Source organism: Arachis stenosperma, chromosome 9, assembly GCF_014773155.1.
Source record: "Arachis stenosperma cultivar V10309 chromosome 9, arast.V10309.gnm1.PFL2, whole genome shotgun sequence".
Taxonomy (NCBI): Eukaryota; Viridiplantae; Streptophyta; class Magnoliopsida; order Fabales; family Fabaceae; genus Arachis; species Arachis stenosperma.
The window spans coordinates 36,972,416-36,990,748 of NC_080385.1; the positions used below are offsets into that span (position 1 = coordinate 36,972,416).

At 38.6% G+C, this 18,333-nt stretch overlaps 1 pseudogene; it reads left to right on the forward strand.

The window, feature by feature from the left end:
• LOC130949401 (pentatricopeptide repeat-containing protein At3g09040, mitochondrial-like) overlaps positions 1-18,333 on the forward strand; it is a 100,986-nt pseudogene that overhangs the window by 49,390 nt on the left and 33,263 nt on the right.

Sequence of the window (18,333 nt, forward strand, 5' to 3'; positions counted from 1 at the left end):
CAAGTGATTTTTGAAAAAGATTTTGAAATTAGAAATCAAAAAGATTTTATTGAAAACTATTTTGAAAAAGATGTGGTTAAGAAGATATGATTGGTTTTAAAAAGATGTGATTGAGAAGATATGATTTGAAAACAATTTTTTTTAAAAAAAAGATATGATTTGAAAACAATTTTAAAAAGATATGATTTGAAAAACATTTTAAAAAGATTTGATTTTAAAAATTAATGACTTGCCGAACAAGAAAAGATATTGTTCAAAAATTAAACCTTCCTCAACAGAAAAGGCAACATACTTGAAATTTTGAATCAAATCATTAATTGTTAGTAAGTATCTTTGAAAAAGGAAAGAAATTGATTTTGAAAACATTTGATTGAAAAGATTTGATTTGAAAAAGATTTGATTTTGAAAAACTTTGAAAACTTGGAAAGAAATTGATTTGAAAACAAAATCTTCCCCCTAGTGCCATCCTGGCGTTAAACGCCCAGAATGGTGCACATTCTGGCGTTTAACGCCCAAACTACTACCCTTTTGGGCGTTAAACGCCCAGCCAGGCACCCTGGCTGGCGTTTAAACGCCAGTCTGTCTTCTTCACTGGGCATTTTTGAATGCTCAGCTTTTTCTGTGTGAGTCCTCTGCAGTATGTTCTGAATTTTCAATTCTCTGTATTATTGACTTGAAAAGACACAAATTAAAAATATTTTTGGATTTTTAATAATGAGGAATAATCAAAATGCAACTAAAATCAAATAACAATGCATGCAAGACACCAAACTTAGCAGTTTGTATACTATTGACACTAACTACATGAGAATGCATATGAGAAACACAAAACACTCAAGTCAATAGAATTCAAAGATCAAAACAAGGAAATCATCAAGAACAACTTGAAAATTAATGAAGACACATGCATGAATTTGAAAAATGCTAGAAGGACAGAAACATGCAATTGACACTAAACTTAAAATGAGACACTAGACTTAAACAAGAAATATTTTTGGTTTTTATGATTTTATAATTTTTTTTTTCGAAAATTAGGTGAAAAGGAAAATAAAGGTATCAAAATTCTTAATGAGAATTCCAGGAATCATGCAATGTTAGTCTAAAGCTTTAGTCTAAAGGAATTAGACTTAGCTAGCTAAGCTTCAGCAGGACATTGCATTCAAGAGCTAAATTGATGAGGATCAATCAGCTTTGGTGATGATAAGAACATCACCTTGAAACACTAGAATTCATTCTTAAGAACTCTGAAGAAAAAAAACCTAATCTAAGCAACAAGATGAACCGTCAGTTGTCCATACACAAGAACAATCCCCGGCAACGGCGCCAAAAACTTGGTGCACGAAATTGTGATCACTACAACTTCGCACAACTAACCAGCAAGTGCACTGGGTCGTCCAAGTAATAAACCTTACGCGAGTAAGGGTCGATCCCACGGAGATTGGTGGTATGAAGCAAGCTATGGTCATCTTGTAAATCTTAGTCAGGCAGACTCAAATGGATATGGTGATGAACGAAAATAACCTAAAAGATAAAGATAGAGATACTTATGTATATCATTGGTGAGAGCTTCAGACAAGCGTATGAAGGTGCCTTCCCTTCCGTCTCTCTGCTTTCCTACTGCCTTCATCCAGTCCTTCTTACTCCTTTCCATGGCAAGCTCGTGTAGGGTTTCACCGTTGTCAGTGGCTACCTCCCATCATCGCAGTGAAAGCTAATGCTCACGCACTCTGTCACAGTACGGCCAATCACCGGTCGGTTCCCGCTCCTACTGGAATAGAATCCCTCTTTTGCGTCTGTCACTAACGCCCAGCAGGTTACAAGTTTGAAGCACGTCACAGTCATTCAATCATTGAATCCTACTCAGAATACCACAGACAAGGTTAGACCTTCCGGATTCTCTTGAATGCCGCCATCAGTTCTTGCCTATACCACGAAGACTCTGATCTCACGGAATGATTGGCTCGTTTGTCAGGCGAGCACTCGGTTGTCAGGCGATCAACCATGCATCATGCAATCAGAAATCCAAGAGATATTCACTAAGCCTCAGATGCTTGTAGAACAAGAATGGTTGTCAGTCACCTTGTTCATAGGTGAGAATGATGATGAGTGTCAATCATCACCTTCATCAGATTGAAGAACAAGTGATATCTTGGACAAAGAACAAGCGGAATTGAATAGAAGAACAATAGTAATTGCATTAATACTCGAGGTACAGCAGAGCTCCACACCTTAATCTATGGTGTGTAGAAACTCCACCGTTGAAAATACATAAGAACAAAAGTGATCATTGGTTTCGGCCCCAAAGAGGGAACCAGAAGAACCAAGATGAAAATACAATAGTAAAAGGTCCTATATATAGAGAACTAGTAGCCTAGGGTGTACAAAGGTGAGTAAATGACATAAAAATCCACTTCCGGGCCCACTTGGTGTGTGCTTGGGCTGAGCAATGAAGCATTTTTGTGTAGAGACTTGTCTTGGAGTTAAACGCCAGCTTTGGTGCCAGTTTGGGCGTTTAACTCCCATTTAGGTGCCAGTTCCGGCATTTAACGCTGGAATTTCTTGAGGTGACTTTGAATGCCGGTTTGGGCCATCAAATCTTAGGCAAAGTATGGACTATCATATATTGCTGAAAAGCCCAGGATGTCTAATTTCCAACGCCGTTGAGAGCGCGCCAATTGGGCTTCTGTAGCTCCAGAAAATCCACTTCGAGTGCAGGGAGGTCAGAATCCAACAGCATCTGCAGTCCTTTTCAGTCTCTGAATCAGATTTTTGCTCAGAACCTTCAATTTCAGCCAGAAAATACCTGAAATCACAGAAAAACACACAAACTCATAGTAAAGTCCAGAAAAGTGAATTTTAACTAAAAACTAATAAAAATATACTAAAAACTAACTAGATCATACTAAAAACATACTAAAAACAATGCCAAAAAGTGTACAAATTATCCGCTCATCAGCATGGCATAACCGTGAGGCAGATTACCATCTCTTTGGCAACTGTCACAGCTATGTACAAACTCTCGGGAGTCTTTATAGAGAGTAGGCCAGTAGAAACCACATTGGAAGACTCTTGTGGCTGTCCGCTCACTTCCAAAATATCCTCCATATTGTGATTCATGGCAATGCCATAGGATCTTCTGTGCCTCTTCTCTGGGCACACACCTACGGATTATTTCGTCTGCACATCTCTTAAAGAGATATGGTTCATCCCACAAGTAGTACTTTGCATCAGTAACTAATTATTTTGTTTGCTGCCTGCTGTACTCTTTGGGTATGAATCTTACCGCTTTGTAGTTTGCAATGTCTGCAAACCACGGTACTTCCTGAATGGCAAAGAGTTACTCATCTGGGAAGATTTCAGAGATCTCAGTAGAGGAGAGGGATGCCCCTTCTACTGGTTCTATTCGGGACATGTGATCTGCTACTTGGTTTTCTGTCCCTTTTCTGTCTCTTATTTCTATATCAAACTCTTACAAAAGCAACACCCATCTTATGAGCCTGGGTTTTGAATTCTGCTTTGTGAGTAGATATTTGAGAGCAGCATGGTCAGTGTAAACAATCACTTTTGATCCTACTAAATAGGATCTAAACTTGTCAATGGCATAAACCACTGCAAGCAGCTCTTTTTTTGTGGTTGTGTAATTCTTTTGTGCATCATTTAGAACACGGCTGGTATAGTAAATGACGTGCAGAAGCTTGTTATGCCTTTGTCCTAATACTACACCAATAGCATGGTCACTGGCATCACACATTAATTCGAATGGTAATGTCTAGTCTGGTGCAGAAATGACAGGTACTGTGACCAACTTAGCCTTCAGAGTCTCAAAGGCCTGCATACACTATGTGTCAACGATAAATAGTGTATTAGCAGTTAGCAGATTACTCAGAGGTTTTACGATTTTTGAAAAATCCTTTATAAACCTCCTGGAGAATCATGCATGTCCCAGAAAGCTTCTGATTTCGTTAACATTGGTGGGTGGTGGTAATTTTTCAGTTACCTCTACCTTAGCTTGATCCACCTCTATTCCTTTGTTCGAAATTTTATGCCCAAGGACAATTCCTTCAGTCACCATAAAGTGACATTTTTTCCAGTTTAAAACCAGGTTAGACTCTTAGCACCTTTTCAGAACAAGTGCTAGATGATCAAGACAGGAGATGAATGAGTCTCTAAATACTGAAAAGTCATCCATGAAGACTTCCAGAAATTTTTCTACCATATCAGAGAAAATAGAAAGCATGCATCTCTGAAAGGTTGCAGGTGCATTGCACAGACCAAATGGCATCCTTCTGTAGGCAAATACTCCAGATGGACATGTGAATGCTATTTTCTCTTGATCCTGAGGATCTGCTACAATTTGGTTATAGCCTGAATAGCCATTCAAAAAGCAGTAATAGTCATGACCTACTAGTCTTTCTAGCATCTGGTCTATGAATGGTAAAGGAAAATGATCCTTTCTGGTGGCTGTATTGAGCCTTCTGTAGTCAATATACATAGCCACCCTATAACTGTTCTTGTAGGAACCAATTCATATTTTCATTATGAATCACTGTCATACCTCCCTTCTTTGGGACGAATTGGACAAGGCTCACCCAGGGGCTATCAGAAATAGGATAAATAATCTCAGCCTCTAGTAATTTAGTGACCTATTTCTGTACCACTTCCTTCATGGCCGGATTTAGCCACCTCTATAGTTGAACCACTGGCTTAGCATCATCCTCCAATAGGATCTTGTGCATGCATCTGGCTGGGCTAATGCCCTTAAGATCACTTATGGACCACCCAAGAGCTGTCTTGTGTGTCTTTAGCACCTGAAGTAGTGCTTTCTCTTCCTGTGGTTCTAAGGGAGAGCTTATGATCATAGGAAAAGTTACATCCTCTCCCAGAAACTCATATTTCAGGGATGGTGGTAGTGGTTTGAGCTCGGGTTTAGGAGGCTTATCCTCTTCCTGAGGAGTTTTCAGGGGTTCTTCTATTTTCTCTGGTTCCTCCAAATCAGGCTGAACATCTTTAAAGATGTCCTCTAGCTCTGATTCGAGACTCTCAGTCATATTGACTTCTTCCACCAGGGAGTCAATAATATCAACTCTCATGCAGTCTTTTGATGAGTCTGGATGCTGCATAGCTTTGACAGCATTCAACTTAAACTTATCCTCATTGACTCTCAGGGTCACTTCCCCTTTTTGGACATCAATGAAGGTTCGTCCAGTTGCTAGGAAAGGTCTTCCTAGAATGAGAGTTGCACTCTTGTGCTCCTCCATTTTTAGCACTACAAAGTCAATGGAAAAGGCAAATGGCCAAACCTTGACAATCATGTCCTCAATTACGCCTGATAGATATTTAATGGAGCCATCAGCAAGTTAGAGGCATATTCGGGTTGGTTTGACTTCTTCAGTCAAGCCAAGCTTTCTGATAGTGGATGCAGGTATTAGGTTGATACTTGCCCCAAGATCACATAGAGCTGTCTTGGTACAAGTACCCTCTAATGTGCATGGTATCATAAAGCTTCCAGGATCTTTAAGCTTCTCTGGTAAGCTTTTCAGAATGACTGCACTGCATTCTTCAGTGAGGAAAACTTTTTCAGTTTCTCTCCAATCCTTCTTATGACTTAAGATCTCTTTCATGAACTTAGCATAAGAGGGTATTTGCTCAAGTGCCTCTGCAAACGAGATCTTTATTTCAAGAGTCCTGAGATAGTCTGCAAAGCGGGCAAATTGCTTATCCTGTTCCGCTTGGCAGAGTTTCTGAGGATAAGGCATCTTGGCTTTATATTCCTCAACCTTAGTTGCTGCAGGTTTATTTCTTACAGAGGTGGTTGGAGAAGCCTTCTTAGGAGGGTTACTATCAGCACTTACAGGTGTCTGATCCCTCATTGGCATTTGAACGCCAGGATTAGGGGTTGGATGGGCATTTAACACCAATTTTCCACCCTTTTTCTGGCGTTTGAACGCCAGAATTATTCCTCTCTGGGCTCTTACTGTCTTCAGAGGGATTTTGGGTAGTGGTTTGCTCATCCTCTGTCAGTTGTTCCTTCCTTAACTTTTTGCTGCTTTGAGTTGAGGTATTTAATGTCTTCCCACTCCTTAAATGAACAGCTTGGCACTCTTCTGTTATTTGTTTGGATAACTGCTGTTTTGTCTGATTCAATTATTTTTTCCATATTCTGGTTAGCATCTTTGGTTTCCTGTAGCATCTCTTTGAATTCTGCTAGCTGTTTTTGTTAGAAAACATAATTGCTGATTGAGTTCAGCAACTTGTTCTAGAGGACCAAGTTCAGTGGATACTGCCTTAGCTTCTTCTTTCATGGAGGACTCATTGCTGAAGTACAGATGCTGATTACTAGCAATTGTATCAATGAGCTCTTGAGCCTCTTCAATTGTCTTTCTCATGTGTATAGATCCACCAGCTGAGTAGTCTAGAAATATTTGGGCTTTTTCTGTAAGCTCGTAATAGAATATGTCTAACTGCACCCATTCTGAAAACATTTCATATGGGTACTTCCTTAGCATCTCTCTGTACCTCTCTCAAGCATCATAAAGAGATTCATCATCCTCTTGTTTAAAGCCTTGGATATCCAGTCTTAGCTTTGTCATCCTTTTTGGAGGGAAATATTGATTCAGGAATTTGTTTGACAACAGTTTCCATGTTCTTATGCTGGCTTTGGGTTGGTTATTTAACCACCTCTTAGCTTGGTCTTTTACAGCAAATAGAAACAGCAATAATATGTAGATATCCTGATCCACTTTCTTATCACGTACTGTATCAGCAATTTGTAAGAACTATGCCAGAAACTCAGTAGGTTCTTCCTGTGGAAGACCAGAATACTGGCAATTTTACTGCACAATGATAATGAGCTGAGGATTTAGCTCAAAAGTGTTAGCCCTTATAGGGGGTATACAGATATTACTCCCATATGAAGCAGTAGTGGGGTTAGCATACGACCCCATAGTCCTTCTAGACGGTTCATTTCCACTTAGGTCCATGATGGAGAAAGGGAGATGATGTGGATTGGAGATAGAAATATTATATTTATTATTTAATTTTTTTTATAAAACCTAAAATAAAAGAAAATAAAATAAAATAAATGAAAGATTTTGGGTGAGGATTTTCGAAAAATGAAGAGAGAGAAAGTGGTTAGGAAGTTTTGAAAAACATATGATCTTAAAATTTTAAAGATTGAAACTTTCTTAACAAGAAAATACCAAACTTAAAGTTTTTCAATCAATTTAGTGAACCAAGACAAGAGATTCGAAAATTGTATGTAAGAAAAAGAAAAAGATTTTGAAAAATTTTATGAAGGATTTTCGAAAAAAATAAAAAGAGAAAATTGAAAAAGAGTTTGTTTTGAAAAAGGTTTAAGAAGATAATTTTAAAAATTGAAATTTTGACTTGACTAACAAGAAACTACCAAATTTTAAAAATTTTGACTAAATCAACTTAAGGAATTCAAAAATTAAGAGTGAATAAAGGAAAAGATATTTTTTATTTTTTTGAATTTAATGAGGAAAGAGAATAATAATAAAAAGACAGAAGACTTAAAATTTTTTAGATCTAATGCTCCTTATTTTCAAAAATTTGAAGGGAAAACACCAAGGAACACCAAACTTAAAAATTTTAAGATCAAAACACAAAAAAGACTCAAGAACACTTTGAAGACTCACAAGAACAACAAGAATATAAAAAGAACACCAAGAACACTTCTTGAAAACTTTTTAAGGTAATAACAACACAAGAAACACCAAACTTAAAAATTTTTATACTCTAGACACTAATAATTCGAAAATACACAGGAAAAACAAGGAAAGACACCAAACAAGAATATTCAAAGATCAAACAAGGAAAATAAACAAGAACAACTCGAAAAATTGAAAGGAAATAACCACATGCAATTGACACCAAACTTAAAACATGAAACTAAACTCAAAGAAAATTAAAGATTAATAAAGAAAAATGATATTTTTGAAAATTTTTTTGAAAAGAAAATAAAAGACTCTAAACCAAAAAGACAAATTTTTCCTAATCTAAGTAACAAGATGAATCGTCAGTTGTCCAAACTCGAACAATCCCCAGCAACGGCGCCAAAAACTTTGTGCACCGAATTTTGATTCACACTTTTCACAACTCCGGTGCCACTAACCAGCAAGTGTACTGGGTCATCCAAGTAATACCTTGCATGAGTAAGGGTTGATCCCACAGAGATTGTCGGCTTGAAGCAATCTATGGTTATCTTGTAAACCTTAGTCAGGAGATTAATAATGAAAAGAGTTTTGTTTGTAAAAAGTAAAAGAACATGAAATGAATAATACTTGTTATGCAGTAATAGAGAACAGGTTGAGGTTTTGGAGATGCTCTGTCTTCTGAATCTCTGGTTTCCTACTGTTGTTTTCTTCACGCACGCAAGGCTCCTTCTATGGCAAGCTGTATGTTGGTGGATCACCGTTGTCAATGGCTACCATCCGTCCTTCAGTGAAAATGGTCCGACTACAGGTTCCGTAGGGCTAATCATCTATTGGTTCTCACTCGTGCTGGAATAGGATCCATTGATCCTTTTGCACACTGTCATTGCGCCCAACATTTATGAGTTTGAAGCTCGTCACAGTCACCCCTTCCCAGATCCTACTCAGAATACCACAGATAAGGTTTAGACTTTTTGGATCTCAAGAGTGCTACCAATTGATTCTAGCTTATACCACGAAGACTCTGGTTTCACGGATTTGAACACTCTGTTGTCAGGAGAGGCAATCAAACTCGTGAACCAGGAACCCAAGAGATACACACTCAATCTAAGGTAGAATGAAAGTGGTTGTCAGGCACGCGTTCATAAGTTGAGAATGGTGATGAGTGTCACAGATCATCACATTCATCATGTTGAAGTGCGAATGAATATCTTAGAATAGAAACAAGCGTGATTGAATAGAAAACAGAAATAATTGCATTAATCCATCAAGACACAGCAGAGCTCCTCACCTATAACCATGGGGTTTAGAGACTCATGCCGTAGAAGATACAAATTCAGATGTAAAATGTCATGAGGTACCAAATAAATCTCTAAAAGTAGTTTTTATACTCAACTAGTAATCTAGGTTTACAAAAAATGAGTAAACTAAGATAGATAGTGCAGAAATCCACTTCCGGGGCCCACTTGGTATGTGTTTGGGCTGAGCATTGAAGCTTTCACGTGCATACACTATTCCTAGAGTTAAACGCTAGCTTTGGTGCCAGTTTGGGCATTTAACTCCAACTTTTATGCCAGTTCTGGCATTTAACGCCAGAAAAGGGTAAAAAGCTGACATTTAAACGCCAGTTTGCGCTATCAAATCTCGGACAAAGTATGAACTATTATGCATTTCTGGAAAGCCCAAGATGTCTACTTTCCAACGAAATTGAGAGTGCACCAATTGGGCTTCTCTAGCTCTAGAAAATCTATTTCGCGTGCAGGAGGGTCAGAATCCAACAGCATTTGCAGTCCTTTTTCAGCCTTTGAATCAGATTTTTGCTCAGGTCCCTCAATTTCAGAAAGAAAATACCTGAAATCATAGAAAAATACACAAACTCATAGTAAAGTCCAGAAATGTGATTTTTGCATAAAAACTAATAAAAATATACTAAAAAGTAACTAAAGCATACTAAAAACTACATGAAAATACCACCCTAAAGCGTATAAAATATCCACTCATCAGACATGTATTCTAAATGCTGGTTCATTAAAGATGCACGAAAAATCTATTCTAGCATGCCTTAATGGAGTGTGGTATCCATGAATGCTCTGATTTCAAGATATGCTCTAAAAAATATAAAAGAAACTATTAATCTTCTTAGTGAGATGCTGGCATTGGGACTCAAGACATCTGAAATTACATTTGCAAGCCTAATAGATGCTTGAAAGGGTTCTTAGGTAATTCCAGGGTTGCAGATCCACCGTGCTATAGTTAAGAGGGGTCTTTTATGTGGTCATGAGTTCTTAGGTACCTCTTTGTTGGGCATGTATATGGACTCACAAAGGATTGCAGATGCCAACTTACTTTTCTCAGAGTTTTTGAACCTTAAAAGCATTGTTATATGGACTGCTTTAATTTCTGACTACATAATTTATGACTCACACTGATTTATTTGTTTTCTCACTACATGTACATTGGTGATTTAATATAATTAGGAGCCATATCTTATATATATTATAATTGAAGATGTCTCCTTCTATTTTATTCTTCTCTAAAGTCTCATATTAAATCTTAAGAATAGGTACATCCAAGTTGTGGAATAAATAATATAGCGCGGGAGTATGGGGCATACCAAATTTTGTGAACAAGGCCCCCATATGCTTATATTTATGCATGCAGAGTTTGTGACAAAGAAGAAGTGGAATTGATGAGCGGATAATTTATACGCTTTTTGGCATTGTTTTTAGGTAGTATTTAGTATGATCTAGTTACTTTTAGGGATGTTTTCATTAGTTTTTATGCTAAATTCACATTTCTAGACTTTACTATGAGTTTGTGTGTTTTTCGGTGATTTCAGGTATTTTCTGGCTGAAATTGAGGGACATGAGCAAAACTCTGATAAGAGGCTGACAAAGGACTGCTAATGCTGTTGGAATCTGACCTCCCTGCACTCGAAATAAATTTTCTGGAGTTACAAAACTCCAAATGGTGCGCTCTCAACGGAGTTGGAAAGTAGACATCCAGAGTTTTCTAGCAATATATAATAGTTCATACTTTATTCGAGATTTGACGACGTAAACTAGCGCTCAACGCCAGAAACACGTCACGAACCAGAGTTGAACGCCCAAAATACGTTACAACTTGGCGTTCAACCCCAAAAGAAGCCTCAGCTCGTGAATAGATCTGCTCAGCCCAAACATACACCAAGTGGGCCCCAAAAGTGGATTTATACATCAATTACTTACTCCTGTAAACCCTAGTAGCTAGTTTAGTATAAATAGAACTTTTTACTAGTGTATTAGAATCTTTTGGACCTTTAGTTCTTAGATCTGGGGGCTGGCCATTCGGCCATGCCTGGACCTTTCACTTATGTATTTTCAACAGTGGAGTTTCTACACACCATAGATTAAGGGTGTGGAGCTCTGCTGTACCTCAAGTTTTAATGCAATTACTACTATTTTCTATCCAATTCGATTTATTCCTGTTCTAAGATATTCGTTGCACTTCAACTTGATGAATGTGATGATCCGTGACACTCATCATCATTCTCACCTATGAATGCGCGTGACTGACAACCACTTCCGTTCTACCTTAGACCGGGTGCATATCTCTTGGATTCCTTGATCAGAATCTTCGTGGTATAAGCTAGAATTGATGGCGGCATTCATAGGAATCCGGAAAGTCTAACCTTGTCTGTGGTATTGGTGCACGAAATTGCAATCACACTTTTGCAATCTCGCACAACTAACCAGCAAGTGCACTGGGTCGTCCAAGTAATACCTTACGTGAGTAAGGGTCGATCCCACGGAGATTGTCGGCTTGAAGCAAGCTATGGTTATCTTGTAAATCTTAGTCAGGATATCAGAAATTATCAGGATTGATTGTGAAAAGCAAAAGAACATGAAATAAATACTTGTTATGCAGTAATGGAGAATAGGTTGAGGTTTTGGAGATGCTCCATCTTCTGAATCTCTGCTTTCCTACTGTCTTCTTCATCAAACACGCAAAGCTCCTTCCATGGCAAGCTGTATGTAGGGTTTCACCGTTGTCAATGGCTACCTCCCATCCTCTCAGTGGAAATGTTCAACGCACCCTGTCACGGCACGGCTATCTATCTGTCGGTTCTCAATCAGGCCGGAATAGAATCCAATGATTCTTTTGTGTCTGTCACTAACGCCCCGCCTTCAGGAGTTTGAAGCTCGTCACAGTCATTCAATCATTGAATCCTACTCAGAATACCACAGACAAGGTTTAGACCTTCCGGATTCTCTTGAATGCCGCCATCAATTCTAGCTTATACCACGAAGATTCTGATTAAAGAATCCAAGAGATATCTACTCAATCTAAAGTAGAACGGAGGTGGTTGTCAGGCACGCGTTCATAGTTGAGAATATGATGAGTGTCACGGGTCATCATATTCATCCGGGTTAAGAACAAGTGATATCTTAGAACGGAAGCAAGCATGATTGAATAAGAAACAGTAGTAATTGCATTAATCCATCAAGACACAGCAGAGCTCCTCACCCCCAACCATGGGGTTTAGAGACTCATGCTGTAAGAAGTACACAAAGAAACGTGTAAAGTGTCATGAGGTACAGATACAATGTCAAAAGATCCTATTAATAGTGAACTAGTAACCTAGGGTTTACAGAAATGAGTAAATGACAGAAAAATCCACTTCTGGGCCCACTTGGTGTGTGCTTGGACTGAGCATTGAAGCATTTTCGTGTAGAGACTCTTTCTGGAGTTAAACGCCAGCTTTTATGCCAGTTTGGGCGTTTAACTCCAATTTTTATGCCAGTTCCAGCGTTAAATGCTGGGAATTCTGAAGCTGATTTGCAACGCCAGTTTGGGCCATCAAATCTCGGGCAAAGTATGGACTATTATACATTGCTGGAAAGCCCAGAATATCTACTTTCCAACGCCGTTGAAAGCGCGCCAATTGGGCTTCTGTAGCTCCAGAAAATCCACTTCGAGTGCAGGGAGGTCAGAATCCAACAACATCTGCAGTCCTTTTCAGTCTCTGAATCAGATTTTTGCTCAGGTCCCTCAATTTCAGCCAGAAAATACCTGAAATCACAGAATAACACACAAACTCATAGTAAAGTCCAGAAAAGTGAATTTTAACTAAAAACTAATAAAAATGTAATAAAAACTAACTAAAATATACTAAAAACAAACTAAAAACAATGCCAAAAAGCGTACAAATTATCCGCTCATCACAACACCAAACTTAAATTGTTGCTTGTCCCCAAGCAACTGAAAATCAAATAAAATAAAAAGAAGAGAATATGCAATAAATTCCAAAAACATCTATGAAGATCAGTATTAATTAGATGAGCGGGGCTTTTAGCTTTTTGCCTCTGAACAGTTTTGGCATCTCACTCTATCTTTTGAAATTCAGAATGATTGGCTTCTATAGGAACTCAGAATCCAGATAGTGTCATTGATTCTCCTAGTTAAGTATGATGATTCTTGAACACAGCTACTTTATGAGTCTTGGCCGTGGCCCAAAGCACTATGTCTTCCAGTATTACCACCGGATACATACATGCCACAGACACATAATTGGGTGAACCTTTTCAGATTGTGACTCAGCTTTGCTAGAGTCCCCAATTAGAGGTGTCCAGGGTTCTTAAGCACACTCTTTTTGCCTTGGATCGCAACTTTATTTCTTTCTTTTTCTTTCTTTTTTTTTCTTTCTCCCTTTTTTTTCGTTTTTTTTCTTTTTCTCTCTTTTTTTTTCGCTTTTTTTTTGTATTCACTGCTTTTTCTTGCTTCAAGAATCATTTTTATGATTTTTCAGATCCTCAGTAACATGTCTCCTTTTTCATCATTCTTTCAAGAGCCAACCAATCATGAACAACAAATTCAAAAGACATATGCACTGTTTAAGCATACATTCAGAAAAACAAAAGTATTGCCACCACATCAAAATAATTAATCTGTTATAAAATTCAAAATTCATGCAATTCTTTCTCTTTTTCAATTAAGAACATTTTTCATTTAAGAAAGGTGATGGATTCATAGGACATTCATAACTTTAAGGCATAGACACTAAGACACTAATGATCACAAGACACAAACATGGATAAACATAAGCATGAAATTCGAAAAACAAGAAAATAAAGAACAAGGAAATTAAAGAATGGGTCCACCTTAGTGATGGCGGCTTGTTCTTCCTCTTGAAGATCTTATGGAGTGCTTGAGCTCCTCAATGTCTCTTCCTTGCTTTTGTTGCTCCTCTCTCATGATTCTATGATCTTCTTTAATTTCATGGAGGAGGATGGAATGTTCTTGGTGCTCCACCCTTAGTTGTCCCATGTTGGAACTCAATTCTCCTAGGGAGGTGTTGATTTGCTCTCAATAGTTTTGTGGAGGAAAGTGCATCCCTTGAGATGAATCTCTCCATCTCCCATGGCTCTGAGGTGGAAGCTTTTGCCTTCCCTTTCCTCTTTCTAGAGGTTTCTCCGGCCTTAGGTGCCAAAAATGGTTATGGAGAAACCAAAAGCAACGCTTTTACCACACCAAACTTAGAAGATTTGCTCGTCCTCGAGCAAAAAAAGAAAGAAGAGAGAGAGTGGTGGGGTAGGTGGGGATCCTGTGGGGTCCACAGATCCTGAGGTGTCAAGGATAATTCCTCCCTGCACCAAGTGGCGAGCAAAAATGCTCCTACTACCAATCCTGGCGTTAAACGCCGGGCTGGTGCCCATTTCTAGCATTTAACGCCAGCTTGGTGCCCATTCCTGGCGTTTAACGCCAGTCTGGTGCCCCTTTCTGGCGTTAAACGCCCAGAATGGTGCCAGACTGGGCGTTAAACGCCCATTTGCTTCCCTTACTGGCGTTTAAACGCCAGCAAGGTTTTCCTCCAGGGTGAGCTATTTTTCTTTCTGTTTTTCATTCTGTTTCTGCTTTTTCAATTGAATTTGTGACTTCCCATGATCATCAACATATAGAAAACATAAAATAACAAAGGAAAATAATAAATATAACATTGGGTTGCCTCCCAACAAGCGCTTCTTTAATGTCAGTAGCTTGACAGTGGGCTCTCATGGAGCCTCACAGATGTTCAGAGCAATGTTTGAACCTCCCAACACCAAACTTAGAGTTTGAATGTGGGGGTTCAACACCAAACTTAGAAGTTGGTGGTGGCCTCCCAACACCAAACTTAGAGTTTGACTGTGGGGGCTCTGTTTGACTCTGTTTTGAGAGAAGCTCTTCATGCTTCCTCTCCATGGTTACAGAAGGAGAACCTTGAGTCTTATAGTTTGCACTGTCTGCAAGTCACGGAGCTTCCTGAATAGCAAACAATTGCTCATCCGGAAAGGTTTCAGAGATCTCAGTAGGAGGGAGGGATGCTCCTGCTACTGGTTCTATCCGGGACAAGTGATCAGCTACTTGATTCTCTGTCCCTTTTCTGTCTCTTATTTCTATATCAAACTCTTGCAGAAGCAACACCCATCTTATGAGCCTGGGTTTTGAATCCTGCTTTGTGAGTAGATATTTAAGAGCAGCATGGTCAGTTGATGAGCGGATGATTTGTATACTTTTTGGCATTGTTTTTAGTATGTTTTTGATATGATCTAGTTAGTTTTTAGCATACTTTTATTAGTTTTTAGTTAAAATTCACTTTTCTGGACTTTACTATGAGTTTGTGTGTTTTTCTGTGATTTCAGGTATTTTCTGGCTGAAATTGAGGGACCTGAGCAAAAATCTGATCCAGAGACTCAAAAGGACTGCAGATGCTGTTGGATTCTGACCTCCCTGCACTCGAAGCGGATTTTCTGGAGCTACAGAAGCCCAATTGGCGCGCTCTCAACGGCGTTGGAAAGTAGACATCCTGGACTTTCCAGCAATATATAATAGTCTATACTTTGCCCAAGATTTGATGGCCCAAACCGGCGTTCAAAGTCACCCTCAGAATTCCCAGCGTTAAACGCCGGAACTGGCACCTAATTGGGAGTTAAACGCCCAAACTGGCATAAAAGCTGGAGTTAAACGCCAAGAGGAGTCTCTACACGAAAAATGCTTCATTGCTCAGCCCAAGCACACACCAAGTGGGCCCGAAAGTGGATTTTTATGTCATTTACTCATCTCTGTACACCCTAGGCTACTAGTTTTCTATATATAGGACCTTTTACTATTGTATTTTCATCTTGGAATCTTGAGAGCTTTTGGACATCTAGTTCTTAGACCTTTGAGAGGCTGGCCATTCGGCCATGCCTAGACCTTGTTCTTATGTATTTTCAACGGTGGAGTTTCTACACACCATAGATTAAGGTGTGGAGCTCTGCTGTACCTCGAGTATAATGCAATTACTATTGTTCTTCCATTCAATTCCACTTGTTCTTTTACCAAGATATCACTTGTTCTTCAATATGATGAAGGTGATGATTGACGCCATCACCATACCCATGAACAAGGTGACTGACAACCATTCTTGTTCTACAAGCATCTGAGACTTAGTGAATATCTCTTGGATTTCTGATTGCACGATGCATGGTTGATCGCCTGACAACCGAGTGCTCGCCTGACAAATGAGCCAGCCATTCCGTGAGATCAGAGTCTTCGTGGTATAGCAAGAACTGATGGCGGCATTCAGAGAATCCGGAAGGTCTAACCTTGTCTGTGGTATTCTGAGTAGGATTCAATGATTGAATGACTGTGACGTGCTTCAAAACCTGCAACCTACTGGGCGTTAGTGACAGACGCAAAAGAGTTATTCTATTCGGGTAGGGGAGGGAAACAAACCGGGTGACTGGCAGCACTGTGACAGAGTGTGTGCATTAGCTTCACTGCGCGGATGGGAGGTAGCTGCTGACAACAGTGAGACCCTACACAAGTTTGCCATGGAAAGGAGTAGAAAGGATTGGATGAAGGCTGTAGGAAAGCAGAGAGACGGAAGGGAAGGCATCTTCATACACTTGTCTGAAGCTCTTTACACCAATGATATACATAAGTATCACTATCTTATCTTTATATTATTTTCGTTCATCACCATATATATCTGAGTTTGCCTAAGATTTACAAGATGACCATAGCTTGCTTCAATACTAACAATCTCCGTGGGATCGACCCTTACTCACGTAAGGTTTATTACTTGGACGACCCAGTGCACTTGCTGGTTAGTTGTGCGAAGTTGTGTAATGCCATGGTATTGAGCGCACCCAAGTTTTTGGAGCCATTACCAGGGATTATGAGAGTTGTGAAAAAGTATAGTTCACAATTTCGCGCACCAAGTTTTTGGCGCCGTTGCCGGGGATTGTTCAAGTTTTGAGCAAGCTTTTGGTAACATCAGTGCCAAGATCCGGCAACAAATCAAGTTTTGGTGTTATTGCCCGGATTGTTTAGGCTGGACAACTGACGGTTCATCTTGTTGCTTAGATTAGGTATTATTTTTTTTCGAATTTCTTGAAGATGAATTCTAGAGTTTCATGATGATTTGTTGAAATCTTGGCTGCTGAGAAGCCATGTCTAATCTGATTGGGACCGAGGTTTCAACTTATCACCACAAGAGCTTGTTGATTCTCATCAATTTTGCTTTTGGAGCAGTGATTTGCTAAGGCTTGGCTGACCTTTGGTCATGTCTAGTGTTTTGGACCGAAGCTTTCTTTGAAAGCTTGGCTGGTTGTGAAGCCATGTCTAATTCCTGGACCGGAGTCTTAGACTAGCATTGCACTGATTCCTGGAATTCTCATTAAGAATTTTGATACCTTTTTCCCACTTAATTTTTGAAAAATACAAAAAAATTTTGCAAAACCATAAAATCCAAAAATATTTCTTGTTTGAGTCTAGAGTCTCATCTTAAGTTTGGTGTCTTATGCATGTTTTTGTTATATTTTTCGAATCCATGCATATATTTCTTTGTTTTGATCTTTGAATTCTATTGACTTGAAGTATTTTGTGTGTCTCATATGCATTCTCATATTATTAGTGTCAGTAGTATACAAACTGCTAAGTTTGGTGTCTTGCATGCATTGTTAATTGATTCTTTTTGCATTTTGATTATTAAAAATCCAAAAATATTTTTAATTTGTGTCTTTTCAAGTCAATGATACAAAGAATTGAAGATTCAGAACATACAGCAGAGGAATTATACAGAAAAAAGCTGAGCATTCAAAAATGCCCAGTGAAGAAGGCAGACTGGCGTTTAAACGCCAGCCAGGGTACCTGGGGGCGTTTAACGCCCAAAAAGGGTGCATTTTGGGCGTTAAACGCCAGAATGTATACCATTCTGGGGTTTAACGCCAGGATGGTGCCAGGGGGAAGATTTGTTTTCAAAATCATTTTTTTCAAGTTTTCAAGTTTTTCAAAATCAAATCTTTTTCAAATCATATCTTTTCAATCAAATGTTTCAAAATCAATTTCTTTCCTTTTTAAAAGATACTTACTAACAATTAATTTGATTGAACACAAAGATTGTTACCTTGTCTGTTGAGAAAGGTTTTAATGTTTCAATCATATCTTTTCTTGTAGGCAAGTCATTAATTTTTAAGATCATATCTTTTCAAGTGTTTTCAAATCATATCTTTTAAAATTGTTTTCAAATCATATCTTCTCATCACATCTTTTTAAAACCATAACTTCTCAGTAAATCTTTTTAACCACATCTTTTTAAAAAGTTTTCAATCAAATCTTTTAATTTCTAATTTCAAAATCTTTTTCAAAAATCACTTGA